The 18,229-nt window shown below is 41.7% G+C and overlaps 2 long non-coding RNA genes across 4 annotated transcripts; both read left to right on the forward strand.

Annotated features, from left to right (window-relative positions):
* The first annotated feature begins 8,684 nt into the window (after nucleotides 1–8,684).
* On the forward strand, nucleotides 8,685–10,101 carry LOC143415097 (uncharacterized). Its single transcript, XR_013095702.1, has 4 exons — nucleotides 8,685–8,817; nucleotides 9,161–9,239; nucleotides 9,557–9,673; nucleotides 9,862–10,101. It is a non-coding gene; the product is annotated as an uncharacterized LOC143415097 (long non-coding RNA).
* Nucleotides 10,102–13,370: 3,269 nt separating this feature from the next.
* LOC143414973 (uncharacterized) lies at nucleotides 13,371–17,323 on the forward strand. 3 transcript variants are annotated; one of them, XR_013095580.1, is made up of 5 exons: nucleotides 13,947–14,143; nucleotides 14,489–14,540; nucleotides 14,895–15,017; nucleotides 15,630–15,787; nucleotides 17,114–17,323. It is a non-coding gene; the product is annotated as an uncharacterized LOC143414973 (long non-coding RNA). The 3 variants fall into 3 exon arrangements; XR_013095581.1 differs by lacking the exons at nucleotides 13,947–14,143; nucleotides 17,114–17,323 and adding an exon at nucleotides 13,371–13,394 and having other exon boundaries at nucleotides 15,630–15,915; XR_013095579.1 differs by lacking the exon at nucleotides 17,114–17,323 and having other exon boundaries at nucleotides 13,952–14,143; nucleotides 15,630–15,915.
* The last annotated feature ends 906 nt before the right edge of the window (nucleotides 17,324–18,229 follow it).

Raw genomic sequence — 18,229 nt, forward strand, 5'->3', positions numbered from 1 at the left:
TCCCCACAAAATGATGTCGTCCATATAAACTCTGACTCCCTCGATTCCTTCGATCATATGCTCCATGGTCCTGTGGAATATCTCAGGAGCTGAAGAAATTTCAAAAGGCATTCTCAAGAAGCAGTAACGCCCAAATGGCGTGTTGAACGTGCAGTATTTTGTACTGTCCTCGTGAAGCTTGAGTTGCCAAAATCCTTGAGACGCATCTAGTTTGCTAAAACATTTTGCACCACCCATTTCACTTGTTATTTCTTCTCTTGTAGGTATCTGGTAATGCTCTCTTTGTATGTTAGCATTTAAGTCTTTCGGATCCATGCAGACTCTAAGAGCGCCGTTTGGTTTTTTAATGCACACCATGGAGTTAACCCATTCAGTAGCAGTGTTGGTCAAGTTACTTGAAAAAAGTAATCAGTAATTAATTACTGATTACTCCCCCCAAAAAGTAATCCCGTTACTTTACTGATTACTTATTTTCAAAAGTAATTAATTACTTAGTTACTTAGTTACTTAGTTACTTTTTAAAAACACGATTTACAACCTGAAGAGGTGATAAAGTGATAGATCTTTCAGCCCAATTCTACTTTTTCTACATAATCCATCATACAAAATGTAATCAAATGGAAAAGTCTCTTTTTTTAACTTGTTTTATCAGTTTTAATCTTTTAACTTTATGCATCAAGCAAAACATTTAATTATATGCAACATTCTCTGACTTGAATAAATTAGTTTAACATTTAAACCTATTTTCTACACATTCCAGCACATAAAATAAAATATTTTTTGTGTTTTCACGCACTCTTTCAAACAGATGCAAGTAAAACACAGCAGAAAATAAATAAAGTCAAAGACTCAGCGGTCCTTTTGCTCTATTTTCACCTGTAAAGCAGGAGCAGGGTAGGCGGAGGGTTACCCTGGTGTAGGTGTGCTGCGGTCAGTTGAAGAATCCGCGCGAGTGTCTCTGTGAGTTTCCCATCACGTCGTAGCTACTCGGTGCTTGCTCGGAAGTTTAGGGGTTTTTTTCGCTGTAAAAAGAAGTTTTCTTCCCACGCACGATGGACGCTAATGTTTTTGTCACTTTTTATGGAATCAAACTCAAAGTAAGGTCAGTACTTCCACACTTTAAACGCTGCACGCTCATACTCTCTCCTGTACTCGATATATTATCCATTGTTGATCTGCACACAGCTGCTGTCACCAACGTCGCACTTGCTTACGTCACTGTCATGAGACATTCTCGCAAAAAAAATCACGGTTTTAGTAACGCAGTAACGCAGCGTTCCTACGGGAAAGTAACGGTAATCTAATTACCGATTTTGCAATAGTAATCCCTTACTTTACTCGTTACTTGAAAAAAGTAATCAGATTACAGTAACGCGTTACAAGTAACGCGTTACTGCCCATCTCTGTTCAGTAGGTTCTTCAACTTTTCTTATTACTTCCAGTGCCTCCGTGCCTCCATCCGCTCTAGTTCCTCTTTGAGCTTGTCTTTAAGAGCAGCTGGAACACGTCGAGGTGCATGAACCACAGGCTGAGCTCCTTCTTTCAGCTTTATCTTGTAGGTGAAGGGTAACATTGTCTGAATTTCTACGAACATTATTGCTAAGGATTGTCTTATTGCATTGGAGTCACACTGGGTTAAATATGTACACTTGGGTTTTAAGGGGTATTTATTATTTTCTTCTTTTTTTTGGGTTGTATGGAAGCCCCAAACGCAATTTCATTGTTCTTGACAATGACAATAAATAAATAAATACTAAATACTAACACTCCAAACCCCTTGAATATGTCTGGGTACAGATCCACTATTTCTTTCACACTTTTGGGCTCAGAGCTGTTTATACTGTATACTAGAGCAGGGCGATATGGCCAAAAATATTTATCACGATATATATTTGAAAATTTGCGATAACGATATAACCGACGATATAATTGATGCGAGACAAAATACAACTCCACAACATTACTAGCGCAAAAAGACAACCTTCCATTTATTTTCACTTAAACAAGAAGCTGGTTTTTATGTACATTAAAGCTTTATAAAAATGTAACAGTGCAAATGCAAATTCCTTGCTGAAAGTTTAACCAAAAGGCATTTCCAGTAGAAATGGGCTGACATATCCTGAGCATAACCATGTATAATATCCACTGAAGTCAAAAAGAGGTGCTTTGCAACATTAAACTGCAGTGTGCAGTACGCATTTTTCGGACCATAAGGTGCACGGGATTATAAGGCACATTAAGCGAAACAAAGCAGTCAGATAAATCAAACTTTATTAAACTCATTCTTCTTGCTTCCTCCACTTCTGTACCATTGATTCATTAATGTTGAATTCTCTGGCAGCTGCTCTATTCCCATGTTGTTGCAGTATATTAATGACTAACCTCGTATTGTGGATGGATTATCTCAGTTGTTCTCCTGATGGAAGTTTGGTCCGTTTACAGCATCCTGCCATGCGATTGCATTTGTCTCTAACCATGAAGAACCTTCACGTTAACTTTTATAAGTGGAAAAGTGTTAGTGTTCGTCCTCCAGCTTCACTGTTTATGTTATGCTAACATAGCTGTGTCGCTAGCGATCACGTAGCACATCATTATATACCAGCTAGCCCAACTTCAGTAACCCTGCAAACGTCACTGCTGTTTAGTTTCCTGCCTTCATTTATGTTGGAAGTGATAGCAGAGCTGTACGTTTGATTTTTTTCAGAAATCTCTCAGTCAGAACATGCTATATCATGCTTAGGTAACTAGCGAAACTAGCGAGCTAACTTCCGCTAGCTTCCTGCTAACTTCTAACTCCGTTAAATGTAATAACTTTTGTTTTCATGGATGCCTGGAAGTTAAACTTCATAGTTACACCTGGATAAGCAGCAATGCTGATCGTTTTATTAAAGATGAAAGAATTTAGACAGTTTTTAACTCTCAGTGATGCTGCAGTGTTGTTTGACCTGAAGGATACGGAGTTTAGGACCCAGATTACTCCCAGATTTAAGAGCATCTTAGTCCGACAAATATGACAATAACAACGGCCGCTTGCATGTTCTGCAAAAAAATGTGCTTTGTTGTGTATCTGACGGACAAACACCAAACCAGTTCCACATCACGGAAGTTGCACCATTTTTACAAACCAATTCTGGTTCATCTGTTTCACTCAACAATCGGCCATGTGCGTATGAAAACAAAGGCACTGCGGACGCGCGTTTTACTCCCATTCTATCGCGATATTTCATTTTCCTATCGTTGCCTAACATTATACCGGTATTACCGTGAACGGTATAATATGGCCCAGCCCTACTGTATACCCGTCTGACTAGGCCGAGTCTCTCACATGCTTTATCTCTCAACAGAGATTCATGTCCCTCTGGCACAATGATAAACATCAGACTGTGATATTTTTCTTTTACTTGTACCCTGAGCCTGCATTTACCTTTGGTTTTGATTGGTTCTCCATTATATGCTTGGAGTAAACTGTTATTTTGGAATATGTGTGGTTTCGTTTTCATCGCTTTCACATCCAGCTCATTCACCAGATTAGCCTTGGCTCCTGTGTCCAGTTTGAAGGTTACCAGGGCTCCATTCACTGGTAACATCTCTGTCCATTTGTCCTGCTTCACTGTACTGACTGCAGGTTGGTTCATGGGTGTATCGTGCTGCATTACCATTCCCACAAAAAACTGAGAGCAGTTTCTTCTACTGTTTAATATCAGTTTAATATCACTGAAATTAATATTTCAGTGAACATGCAAATTGCCCACAGTTTATCACAACTTACTTAGCTGCCTCGTGTCGAGTCGAAAAATTCGCTGCAGGACCGTGAGTTGAAAGATACATTTACTACGACTCCCAAGATGCATTGCAGTAAAAACCATCCAATCGCCTTGCTTAAGACCTGTTGACGTGTCGCTAAAGGCGCGCTGTAGATAAATATTGCAATTTGTAAAAAATAAAATGAAATAAAAAAATTAAATTTGCAATTTGTAATTACATAATTAAACACTGGGCCAGTTTATTTTCGTATTATCGCTGGTTATTATTTTAGAGTAAATAAAGGAATAACGGGTAGCACCAAGCTGTTGTTATCTTCATTTCCATAGCAACGGCGGTTGAGGATTATTGGTAGTGTGCAGTTACGGGATTAGTGCGCCGTCTGCGTAAATTGGTCTGATTGGTTGGAGCCGAGCGCATCCAAAACTAACAGGAGTGGTGAATGAATCTATAAATGTGTTTTACGTGTGAAATGAAAATAATAAACCTAACAAAGGATTATGTATACGTTAAATCTGCGCACTTTCAGATTGTGAATCAGTTTGGAAAACACTGTGTGATGGCCACAACATGAAGCGATTTTATTGTTGAATTATCAGTGATACTTTCACGTGTTTTTGTTGAGAAATGTTAACGATGTCATTAGAAGAAAGCATTAAATTAGGGTGAAAAACCCGTTCGCGGAGAGGGTCCCCGGTTCTCCAGTTAGATTGTGCTTCACGGCGTCATGTTTCGCCGTGACGGGGTTATTATTGGAGTAAATGGATGGCTAGAGCCTCTGCTCAAAGCGTCTCTGATCGCCACGAGTGGGTTCATATTGGAATGAATTGACAACCCACAGCGTCGCATAAAAACGTGGAAGGGTACCTTTAGCGTCAGCATGAGAGGTTAAGGGACATGACAAATCGTCAGTATTTTACGCGTCGGGAGTGAGAACGGGATTTGCAGCTGTTTGATCTTCTTTTTAGATGATAGTCTGTGGTCCCAGGACGCCTGTATACCTGCATCTCTACCAACTTGCATTGCAGTTTCTGTGCGCTCCAGCCTCTTCTGTTCCATGTGAGGATTTTCTCTAAGGCAGGAGAAATGACCTCCTAGAAAAGAAACAGACTCGGCCATCGCACAGAGGAACACATTCCCTTCTTAAATAAAAACCAAACAGGGTAACCTTTAATGCATCATGTTTTTACTTTACAAGTTCATTAGCATTTTCCCTTTCCAGTTCCCAATCAATTCTACCCCCACGTCATTATCCCATAATTTTGTCACCCACTAAAAATACATGATCAAAGCAACACAAGGGTGGCCCAATATCAGACAGAATTATCAACTCCACTCTGTAGAGTGGTCAGTAATCACGAAGCACTTTAATTTGTAGATTCAAGCTGTTCTTTATATTTGTCACCAACAGATGTCACTATTTTAACATATTGTAACGTTCCTATAACCTCTCAAGCACCAGATGTTTTGTTCTCACCACAGTTTATTGAGGAGGTACAGAAAGATGGGCCGTTAATCCTGAGGAGTCGTCTGGTACAACTCACTCTCCTGCTCCAGAACAATAACAGACTCCTGCTCCCCTTCCCGCACACACTCAAGGACTTTTCCTGCAGCACAACCAGAACATGTCTTGAATTTAATGCATCTGGAAAACAAATGCACAGAAATCAATTATTTTACTACAATAATTAAATGGATACAACATCAGAACAACTGTGAACAACAGTTTCTGTCATGGTTCTGGGTCCTTTTATCTCTCTCTATCTCTCTCTCTCTCTCTCTCTCTATATATGTATATATGTATATATATATATATATATATATATATATATATATATATATATATATATATATATATATATATATATATATATATATATGACGACAAGTGGGCTACTGGAACAAGAAGGCATCGGTGGTTAAGAGATGAAAACAGGGCGTTGTTGGAATGCTACTACACAAGTAACCCCGGCGGAAGGGGCTACATGAATAGGATGACGGACCTATGGATTCTTCGATACCCAACATCCACAATGACGGCGAAACAACTAGTAGCTCAGTGTTCCAACATTCGAAAGAAGGGACTGCTCTCACAGCTAGAGATTGACGAGGTACAACACAAATGCTACGGCAAGGAGGAGTCAGGACGCCAGGTCAGGGGGGAGATATCATCACCCGAGATTGGGCACATAGCCCCAAGTGCGATAGGAGAAGGATCGTTGAGTGCGAGAGGAACTGACCTGAAAAATAGGATCATGGCCAAGCTTGAAACCTGGATCCCCCGTAGCCGGTTACCAAGATTACGTGAAGTACCCTCAGAAGGTCTGCTAGATGATGTTAATGTAGCACTACGGACGATACCTACAGCCACGATTACCGACACTAACAAGCTGATCTACAATACGGCAGCAGTGATCAGTGAGATGCTTGGCTACAAGTTGAACAGCCACAAGGGGCAGTACCCTCCATGGAGAAGGAGGCTAGAGGGCAAGATCAAAGTAGCACGGAGGGAGGTTAGCCAACTAACGGAGTTGCAGAAAGGTGCGGCAAAGAAGGTGCATAAGAAATACAGCAAGCTGTCCATACCTGAGGCCTTGGAAACTGCCAAGCAAAGACTCACAGCCTTGGCCAGCCGCTTGAGGAGGTACACCAGAGAGATAGAAGGCAGGAGAATAAACCAGCTGTTCTCCACAGAACCAGCAAAGGTGTACTCTCAGTGGCAAGGGAACAATAAGAGGACAGCACCACCAAGGCTGGAGACGGAGCAATACTGGAAGAGCATATGGGAGAAGGACGCAACCCATAACGGCAATGCTCAGTGGCTAGAGGATCTGAGGGCAGACCACAGCGACCTCCCCGAACAGGGTCCAGTAACCATCACAGTGGCAGATATCCAAGAAAGGGTCTCCAGTATGAAGAGTTGGACAGCACCAGGGCCCGACATGGTTCACGCCTACTGGCTGAAGAAGCTGACTGCACTCCACGAGCGTCTGGCAGCACAAATGAACCAGCTGCTAGTTAACGAGAGACACCTGGAATGGCTAACTGAAGGCCGGACGGTCCTGATCCCCAAGGACCCCAAGAAGGGACCGGTCCCATCTTATAAACTGCACATTTGCATAAGGCTGGAAACCTGCAGTCAGCTGAGACTGAGGACGTCACCTGGATGAGTGACGATATGAACAGAATCAACCTCTGCAGATTTACTATAAATGCACATTTAGACACTTTGTCTTGCACTAAGATTTGCACGTGTTCATTTTAAAGGCTTCGGTTCATTGGTTCCTGTATCTTACCCTAATTAAAAATCTAATCTAATTCGACTAAATCCACTGAGCTAGAGCAATGAAAAAAATGCCGTTTTGGAACATAGAAGACATTTACACTTGGACCAACACAAGAAAGAAAACCTGCTCGGCCTCTGTGCTGTCAGACTGATCGGGTTAAAGCTGTTGATATTATTATAACTACATGCAACATTAATATTAATGTCATTGCAACAGTCAGGTCATCAGAGCTCAAATACAGGCATGCAGCCTGGTGCCAGATGTTTTTTACAGACGTCATTTAGTGTACGGATTTAGATTTTGGTACATGGTCATTTGGAGCTTTTTACGTCCAATCAGATGTCCCCATCTGATGATTTGAGCTCTCTGCTGAAGACTGAATTTAAAGACACTTCTGACTCACTAAAGCCAACCAGTCCATGTGTCACGGACACGCAGGACACTCCCACAGAAACTGTGAGCGTTCCTCAGCAGAGTTCCTGACCTGCTGCCCCCTGCTGTGACCCTGTGAGTCATGCTTGGTTTATTCCAGCGGCTTTACTCACTAACATGACTCGTTTACTGGATTTCTCAATGGCACCACACTCAAACTGTTTCTGTTTTAATAGCAAATTTTAAAGATGATTTCATGCCACTGATTATACTTTTCAACATTTTGGGTAATGTGGGACAATTATGAACAAATTATAAATTACATACATATACAGATGTACACATACGAGTCCTGCTAACAGATGCTGGAGCGTCTGAAGCTGGGAATCACTCAGGGTGTGAAGATCGATACTTCACCTGACAAGACGATTTGTGGAAACCATCTTTGTTTGGCTGTATTTTCCTAACTATACTCAAATAAAACTCAGAGTACCAGTAACCAGTGATGGTGTAAGAGGGACTGGTGTGTCTGATTTACTGTGTTGCATGTTAGATAAATAAGGACATTGTGTCCTACGCAGCTGTGTTATTTCTGCTGCTGAACAGCTTCAGTAATGGACACAACAGTGGATGTTCATGTGCAAACACCAGACAATTAAATGTAAGTGTAGAAGGCTGAGACATAGACGTATACTAACTAGGCTGCTTTAGGAACACATGTTAGGCAGGAATGACATTTGAGGACAGCTACAGTCCGGCAGGGATGAAAGGATAACAACAGTCAAATTACAGGTGAGCAGAAATGAACCTGTAGATTGACATTCTGTGTTCTGGGAAATAACAATTCAAGAATTAATAATAATAAATAATAAAGATAAATCAACACGGTGTATTTTCACATGTTGCAAATTACAAACCACTTTAATGTAGAAGCCACTGTTTGGGTCGCTGTGCTGTACAAGCAAGGAAACACACAGACGTAACATGTGCTGCTTGCTACAGCGTCAGCTTGAACATTATTTATTTCCAGGGCAGCTGGCAGTGAAATCGTAGGTGACAGAAGAAGATGACAGAATTTAGAAGAATTCAGACAGTCCTGCTGCACTGTTCACCACATCTGGCTGCTGGTGAAGTAAAGTACAGTTTACATGGTGAATGGACTGATTCTTATACAGCGCTTTTCTACTCTGGGAAATTTCACTTGGAATGAAATTGTGTGTTTGCGTTGTTTCTTTGCAGAGTGGTAGCTCATTAACATGATGTTGTAATCTTCTGTAGTCGGCTTTCATTAAAATGGAATATCCAGTGTTTGTGTAACATCTCAGCAGACTATAAATTCCTGAGTGAAGCGCTCAGTCTAGTGAAGCTGTACCTTTGCTAAAGGAAACATCATCAGGTAATTCTTCACTTTCTAAATCGAAATGTCCTTTTTAACTGTTCTTTGGTGCAAGTGTGTGATCACAGAGACATGTGGGCTGTTCGTGGTGAGGGTTTGGCAGCATCAGCAGCAGGAGGACTGGGAAAGGACTGGGAAAGGACTGGGAAAGGACTGGGAAAGGACGACACAGACAGAGACGCCTGGACATGGGAACAAAAATAAGACACAATAAGAAATGAAGGATTTCTGTGTTTGAAGAAAGGGAAAAAGCTGATGTTTTCTCAGAGCCTTGTTTTTGATTCACACTCAGCAGCATTTGGTCATATGAGTGAGTATATTGTAATCCAAGTAATCTTTGCAGAGACCAACTCTCCTGCAAGAGAAGAAAATGAAAGCCTTTGCACTTGCTGTCATCCTCCTCATGATCTTCATCAGCAGTGGTAAGTTAGATTTACAGATTGCTTTTGTTCTGTTCAGTTCAAAGTCAGAGGAGTTGTATATTTACTTTACTGTATAAAGCACATCGAGGCAACTGTTGTGCTATAAAAAAAGAAAAGAAATTTTAACTTAACTAAAACTGCAAAATGTGACTGAAAACGAGCCAGTGCCACCAATCTTCTGTTAGGGGCAGTAACACTGAAGAGCTGGACTTCAACATGTTTCTCTTCTGTTTTTAATTCAGTAGATTTGCCATCAGTGTTCACTAATATTAAACAGTCATATTCATGTGTATATCTCTGTCTTTGTCTCCTGTCAGAGGCTCTGCGGTGTAACCGCTGCGTTCCAATAACAGCTGGTGGCAGCTGCACCAACACAGTGGAGACCTGCCAGAGACCTGATGAGGTCTGTGCCTATGTCATCAGCACATTTCCCAGTAAGTATGGTTACGCACGCACGCACGCACGCACGCACGCACGCACGCACGCACGCACGCACGCACGCACGCACGCACACACACACACACACACACACACACTATTGTTATTTCATGTTATTTTTGATGATGGTGTTTCTTTGAATTCAAATCTGTACAGTCTGAGTTTTCACTTTGCTCTTTTGCAGGATACTCGTACTTCAAAAGATGCATGAGGAGAGCTGATGCCTTTGCTTTGAAGTCCATTTCCAGCTATAACGTCTTCACATGTACTGATGATCGGTGCAACTGATGAGGGAAACTTCTGCATGAAGATGTCACAATGATATCAGAAGACATGGAGTCACTTTTAACCACTGTTTTATTTTCTTTTGACTGTCTGGCCTTTCATTTCAATAAAAAGGATTGAAAGGATAACAAAAGGATAATTGTGTGTGTAAGGACTGTTTTTTATTTTTGCCTGTCCTGTTTGGTTCTTTCGCCGTCAGAATTATTATCTGAAGGCCAAAAAAGATGCTCAACAGATTCACTTTACCAACTGGATCATCCCAGCCTTGCCATTCGGTCCATTTGACTGACCTTTGTTATTTTATTTTACTTTCACTTGTTACAGACGGGACAGACATGGCTGGGGATAGGAAAGGGAAAAAGAAAGAGAGGGAGGGAAAGAAAAACAGGGGGAAAGGGGACAGTGAGGAAGGGCACGAAAAAAAAAAATCACCTGGATCACCTGCTGAGAGAGAACAAAAACCCCAAACAAACAAAAGGAGAGCAACACAATAAACACGACACCACAGCAATAACCTGGGTAACTGTAACTAACAGTAAATGCTAAATATTGAAAGTTATTGTGCAGCACGCAGGACCAACAGCGCACAATGTTGTTGGAGGTAGCAGCCGAGAAAGCTGTAGTTTGTGTCTGTGAGCACCTGTGTGGATCTTGTATTCAAAAGGTTTCTCCATGTAACGATCTGCTAGTGCAGGGGTCAGCGACCTTTAAGACCCAGAGAGCCATTTGGACCCAGTTTCCACGTAAAGAAAGAAAACACTGGGAGCCGCGAATACTTTTTGACATCTAGAATGAAGATAACACTGTATATATTGTTTTGTACCTTTATGCTTTGTGTGAACAACTAAGGTGTGTTGCTTATGAAATCCATGAAGTGCTACAGAGAAAATTACATTTTATTTATGTAATTAACACATTTTGAACTCTTAAAGAAATATAACCAAAGGAAAGACACCCAGCTGAACTAAAATGATCCAGCAAACAAAAACTGCTGTGAGCCCTCCTTATATCGCCTTTGTGCTTTTGGAGCCTTGACCTGACTTTTAAAAAATAATTGGAAAAAAGCTCGATGCTGCTGAAAGATGCAAAATAGATATTTGCAAAATTCTGCCTAAATATGTATTTTACCTGGTTAATGTGTGTGGCGGGGCGTGGTCTGTAGGGGAGGCGGACGCACCTGAGCGGCACCCGCAACCACGCCTCGCCGCCTTAACGTCTGTGCTGTTGTGTTGGTGTGTGTCGGGCTGTGAGCTGCAAAGCTACAGCCGGCTGTGTGTGAAAAGTGGTCAATAAAGAGAAGCTGAAAAGCGTGTTCATGCAAACATCGTCGGGTCTGCCGTGATATGTTTACAACGGGACTTCTGCTCCTGAACCTCTGCGCACAGCGTCTGCAGGTCGGGGCTGTACGAAGTCACTTTCATCTTTACAGGACTGTAAGCTGTCGTCTGTGAGGCGCGAGCGTGTTTGGTTTAACATAGTTCACGGTGGAGCTGCTGACATAATGTGGATCCAAAGATCCATAATTGGCCTACCTGGGGCTGAAAGTCTCGATAAATGCACGGCGTTTCGGCGGGTACACCGGCTTCCACGAGTGTGACGCTTATTTTGAGCGATGAACAAATAATATAATATAATTTCATTTTTATATTTCAATATCACAATAATCTTCCAGTTTAGAACTACAAGTTAAAAAAAGAACACAAATAAAATACACTTCAGCTAATAGCTTCTAATTTATTTTCCCAAACCACGCAGAGCCGCAGTATAAGAACCAAAGAGCCGCAGGTTGCCGACCCCTGTGCTAGGGGGTGTGGGGAGCCATGGCCCCGCCCCCCAGGGCATGAAGCAGGCATGGAGGAGATCCAGGCCCCAGAAATCCATAGGCCCCCCAGATCACAAGAGCCCAAGGAGGATCATCAGAGGGGCAACCGTGTCACCCACCTGGAAAGAGCAGAGGAAAACCCCCGTACGTGTCAGGAGTATCAGAACAGCTGAGACACATTTTCTCTAAACACCGGGTCTCTGTGGCTTTTAAACCCCAAAACACGCTGCGCCAAAAACTGGTCCAGCCCAAGGATCGGGTCCCCGACACAAACAGAGTAACATAGTGTACGCTGTTAAGTGCAGGAGGAGTGCCAGGATTTATACATCGAGGAAACCAAACAAGCTCTGGCTGAGAGGATGGACCAACACAGCAGAGCCACCTCGTCAGGCCTGGACTCTGCAGTCTGTTCACACCTACAGGCCAGTGGACTCTTTCAATGATGAGGATGTAACATCCTGGACAGGGAGGCACGCTGGTTTGAGGGCGGAGTCAAGTCTGTCCTCTGAACTTTCTAACATGGCAATAATGTGATGAAAAAGTTGGGTAGAGTCCTTTCTTGCGTCAGTGCTGAAAAGTCTGTTATTTTGCAATCAGTCATAAACAAACTGGAGTGTCAGGGCTGCACCTGCCTTCAAAAGCAGCACAACAACAGCCACATGTGACTGTTTTATTTTGCTTTTAATGCAAAAAGCAAAGATGTGGGACAATAAACTTGTTAGTTTAAAGTTATTTTATTCCTATTTTCCTTGCAATAAAAGACAGAACAGCAGCAAACCAAGTTCTGTCTGATGGTTTGTTAGGAGGACCACAGTCTGACGTGTACTCGTGGACTGTCATAACGAGGTGATGGGGAGGATAAAATGAAGAGCGTCGTTTGTGTCGACAGGTAACAAACAAACAGAACTATTGAGTACGATAAATCGTTGCCACGGGTGTTTGCAGCACATTTTTAGGCCTATAATGATGTGACTAAAAATAAGAAATAAAATCATTGACATCAATGGCAGCACTGGACTTTATTCAGTTAAAGCGTCTCAAACTGTCGACAGTAGCTAGCCTGTTTAACACTTTACCTGTAAGACATGGCTGAGTTTAACTCCACCGGCTGGCCGGAGTGTTTCTGTGTGGAGTTTGCATATTGTCCCTGTGTGCAGGTTGTCTCAGGTACTCTGGCTTCCTTCCACAGTCCAGAAACATGCAGATAGTGGGGTTAGGTAACTGGCCTTTCTAAATGGCCCATATGTGTGAATGAGTCTCTCTGTGTTAGCCCTGCATCAGCTTGACAGTCTGTCCAGGGTGTACCCCTATGGCAGGGGTGTCCAGCTCCAGGCCTCGAGGGCCGGTGTGCTGCAGGTTTTAGATCTCACCCTGGGTCAGCACACCTGAATCGAATGATTACTTCATTCCCAGGCCTCTGGAGAACTTTATGACATGTTGAGGAAGTCATTTAGCCATTTGAATCAGCTGTGTTGGATCAAGGACACATCTAAACCTCCAGGACACCGGCCCTTGACGTTCCCCACCCCTGCCCTATGGTATCTGGGATAGTGCAAAATGCTAACTCTTGCCTCATTATTCTTCTCATTTCAGGATATTGACACCTGAAGGTCTGTACAACACGCCTGCAGGAAAGCTTTACATGTTAAACATGAGAAAAGCACAATGCATCAAGCATGACGACACATAGGTGACTTTAGTGGGATGTCCTGTAAAATGCTGAAGTGACCTAAATGGTGACTGCACGTAAATTTTTGAGCTTCAACATAATCAGGAACTTACTACTGGACATTATGTTGAAGCTCAAAAATTTACGTGCAGTCACCAAGTTCCTGATTTACACTTTACACTTCCAGTGTCTTACCCAGCTACACTATAGCATGTGCTGCTAGAGCGATCTATCCGTCATCCATCCCTCTGTGTACTCTTAAATCATTGCACACTCTTCAGCCTCTGCTGTTGTAACATGAACTCTCCACCAAAAGACAGAATTACTGCTGCAACTGTTGAAAGAAAGGGAAGCAGCATCTAAAAACAGGAAGATAATTAAAAGAACATTTAACAGATGAAAGCTGTTCTTTGTTTTTCCTCTTTTTAAGACTCAGTTTAACTCAGCAATGAAATCAGGTCTGCACTTCTGAGAAAAAGCTTCTGGTGCGTGATCCATCAGTGGGATGTAGTTTCCTTGTAAATTTCTTTCTTGCAACACGACTAGAAAGTGTGTTTTGTTGAACCCTGTACTGACCCACCGTTACACAACAGACAGGCTCTTCTGCTTTGTGCTATGGTTGTTAAAGACAGCGCACACTTCCTTCCAACATACGGGACACACATTTGGAGCTGAGGGTCTGAGCACGAGGTAACAACTCACACGTAGATTAGTTCTTACCTGCAAACTGTGAAGCAGACTCTGTTTTGTTTATACGATAGTTCACTTGCACATTTCAAGCATCTGACATGCTGATATGAAGATGACTTTAAAGAGCTGCAAAGAACTCTGACACTTACAGGCTTAAATAATGTTGATGCTTTAAAGAGAACAGAGACAGTGGTATTTGTGTTGGTGTATCTGTGACAACAAAAGCTGTTTCAAAACGACTGATCAACAAACAGATTTTCTTTTTCATCTGAAAAGTCATATCACTGATGAAGAGTCGTTTCCTCGGGCACAGGAGGTTATAAATACTTTTCTGTTTTCTTGCAGATCATGAGAGCTGCGGTGGGTGCCATTCTTCTGTTGCTGACTCTGTGTCAGGGTATGTTTCTTTATTCTTGGCATACATGCAACTTATGCATTTTATTAATTCCACTTAAAGACTGAAGCACAACAGTAATCAGGTTATTTATTACAAAACAGAGAAATAATCATTTAAAGAAATACAAACAAGTACCAACTTTTTATTGTGACTTTGAAGCTTTAACAGGAGTAAAAAATGTCTCTTTTCCATTTTCACCTTTTTAGTTAACATTTTATTTTTATTATTGAAGAGTCCACATTAGTTATTTAAATCCTGTATAATGTGTTAGATATACTGTAAAAATGTTTTGTATCTCAAGCCAGAATGATCTCTTACATTATTTTCACGTGTGTGTGTGTGTGTCGTTTCCAGGAGAGGCGCTGCGATGCAACTTTTGTTTCTCAGACGACAGTGTCCTCTGCACTCCTACAAGCATCCAGACCTGCTCGGGACGGGCTAATGCCTGTGGTGCCGTGATATTCCAAGGCGCTCTGAGTAAGTACTCTGTGGAAGGTGTAGTGTGTCACATTATACAAGAGATTACTCCCATCAGAACAGAAGTTATCACCACAGGATAAGAGTTACTTGAAACAACCCACAGCAGTAACCGAGCCACAGATCCTCCGAGAGGTTCGACAGGTCATCCGTCTATACCTGTATTTGAGACTTTTAAACACTGCATAAAGATAAGGAATGATAACACACACAAAAATTACATATGCTGCATGTGCATCTGATTGTTTTTATTATTTTATTCATTGTCTTACGTGAATATATAAACACATGTCAAACATATGGCCTGGGGACCAGAATCGGTCTCCAAAAGACTCCAATCCGGTCCACTGGACAGTTTTGTAAATTTTGATGGAGGGCACTGATTTTGGACTTTTTACTGTATTTTCGTAGCTTTTACTGTTTAAATTCACACTACACCAAAGTAAGCATCATTTCATCAATAACAGTTAAAATATAGATAAAAGGGGCTGTAAGTGGCCCACAGTGTAAATGGAGTTTGACATCCCTGATCTAAACTAATGTATCATTATATGCCTGCTCAGTAAGTATGTTCACACACTCACTTTAAGCGTCTGTGTTTCATTATTGTAGGCGCTTCGTTCCGTCAGTGCATGAACATGGCGGTGTGTCAGGGCTACGTCACAACACCTGGTGTGATCGCCCGATGCTGCAGCACCGACCTTTGCAACTGATCCTCTTCCTTTAAGTCCACAACCACATGATCGCTGATTCCTGAATCAAGACTGGAGGTTGTTAGCTTCACATCCTTCTTACACTGCTTCCAATCAAGTGCACTTCTGTTTGCTTTCTCTGTGATGGTATTTGGTGTCTTCTGTGAGGTCCAAAATAAACCAGTGAGCTTTGACTCTGAATGACACTAGATGGCAGTGGTACACTATAAACACCGCGAGCAGCCACTCATCAGTCTGGAAATCTGATACAGGGACAACCACATTTAATAAAGAGGAAAAAACAAAAAGCCCACACTCGCTCTTTCTTGTTACATAAACTGAATCACATAGAATGACATATTTGAAGCCTGTATCTCTATACACTGATCTCAATTAGTACCTATTGAACAGGAAATAATCCAGCCATTCCAATCACAGTGCAGTGGATTCTCCTGTGGGAATAGTTCCTCCCTTCTGAGACTGTAAAATAAATCTGTATGAGCTTTGTGCAGTTGGACTTTTGTCCTTTTTTTAACTCGCTCAGCCTGTGTCAGGTGGCTATGAGTCCAGTCATCAACTCTGGAAAAACCCCTCAGATCTTGACACAGATAATGTGTCAGGGCTCTGTGTGCGGGCAGGCGGGGATGAGGATCCAAATGCAGGACTCTGAGACAGAATTGTAACTGGAAACCTCAGCTTTATTGCGGCACGAAACAAAAACAGAAACCAAACCGTGAACACACAAACTGGACCACACAGGCCATTCTGAGGGTTCGACACGACACTGACACAAAGAAACACTGAGCTTAAATACACTGAGCAAGCAATGAGACCTAACGAGACAGCAAAGCCAGAAACACTGACATCAGACATGAACCTTCAAAGTAAAACAGGAAACACTTAAATAAGACACGGATTAGAGAGAGAGAGAAAGACTAGACACTGAACTAAAGCTGCAATAATAACAAAATACAACCAGAACATTAATCATAATACAGAAATATACCAGAATAACTGAAACAGATTTATCATAATAATCAACAAAGCACCAGAGAACAGAAAACAATCCATCATTCAAAAATAAACCAAAACATAAGAAACTCAAAATGAACCGTGACACAATGATTTATCACACTGAGGTAATTCTGTGTCCCTGCTGTTTGCAACAGGGATTTGCAGCTGTGTGACCGAAGACATTCAAATTATTCCTAAAATGAAGAAACGTTTTTCTTTAGGCCAGAAAGACAACTTATAAGCACTGTGAGTGCATGTAATGGTGAGAAACGCATTGTCAGTGAATAAGTTCATGAAGAAAGCTGCAATTATAAAAGATGACACAGACAAAGATATCTTTGCATGAATACTGTAAAATTCAGTATGCCTGTTGTTTGATCTTCTTTTTAGATGATAGTCTGTGGTCCCAGGACGCCTGTAAACCTGCATCTCTACCAACTTGCATTGCAGTTTCTGTGCGCTCCAGCCTCTTCTGTTCCATGTGAGGATTTTCTCTAAGGCAGGAGAAATGACCTCCTAGAAAAGAAACAGACTCGGCCATCGCACAGAGGAACACATTCCCTTCTTAAATAAAAACCAAACAGGGTAACCTTTAATGCATCATGTTTTTACTTTACAAGTTCATTAGCATTTTCCCTTTCCAGTTCCCAATCAGTTCTACCCCCACGTCATTATCCCATAATTTTGTCACCCACTAAAAATACATGATCAAAACAACACAAGGGTGGCCCAATATGAGACAGAATTATCAACTCCACTCTGTAGAGTGGGCAGTAATCACGAAGCACTTTAATTTGTAGATTCAAGCTGTTCTTTATATTTGTCACCAACAGATGTCACTATTTTAACATATTAATCCCAAGGAGTCGTCTGGTACAACTCACTCTCCTGCTCCAGAACAATAACAGACTCCTGCTCCCCTTCCCGCACACACTCAAGGACTTTTCCTGCAGCACAACCAGAACATGTCTCGAATTTAATGCATATATATATATATATATATATATATATATATATATATATATACATACATACATACATACCTCCCCGGCTTGGACAGTCTTGGTCGTTGTGTCCTTGGGTAAGACACTTCACCCGTTGCCTACTGGTGGTGGTCAGAGGTTCCCGGTGGCGCCAGTGTCCGGCAGCCTCACCTCTGTCAGTGCGCCCCAGGGCAGCTGTGGCTTCAATGTAGCTGCCATCACCAGTGCGCTATACAAATACAAGCCATTTACCATTTAAGTTGTTACTGAATAGCTGGAAGAACGTTTGGAAAGAGGAGCTTTGCTTCATCTGTTGCAGTTGGATTTAGAGTAAACCATTTAACCAAAACTGGCTGCAGTATCTTTGGACTTGCACAAAGCATTTGACACATTCACTGCTTATTAAAAAGCTTCTACACCATCAGTTAATCATAAGTGTCTTAAACTGGATAAAATTGTATTTAGCCATTCACACTAAATATTCAGTCAATCAATACTTTAGTTAGATAGCCCTTTTAAAAGA

The sequence above is a fragment of the Maylandia zebra genome, linkage group LG23, assembly GCF_041146795.1.
Source record: "Maylandia zebra isolate NMK-2024a linkage group LG23, Mzebra_GT3a, whole genome shotgun sequence".
Taxonomy (NCBI): Eukaryota; Metazoa; Chordata; class Actinopteri; order Cichliformes; family Cichlidae; genus Maylandia; species Maylandia zebra.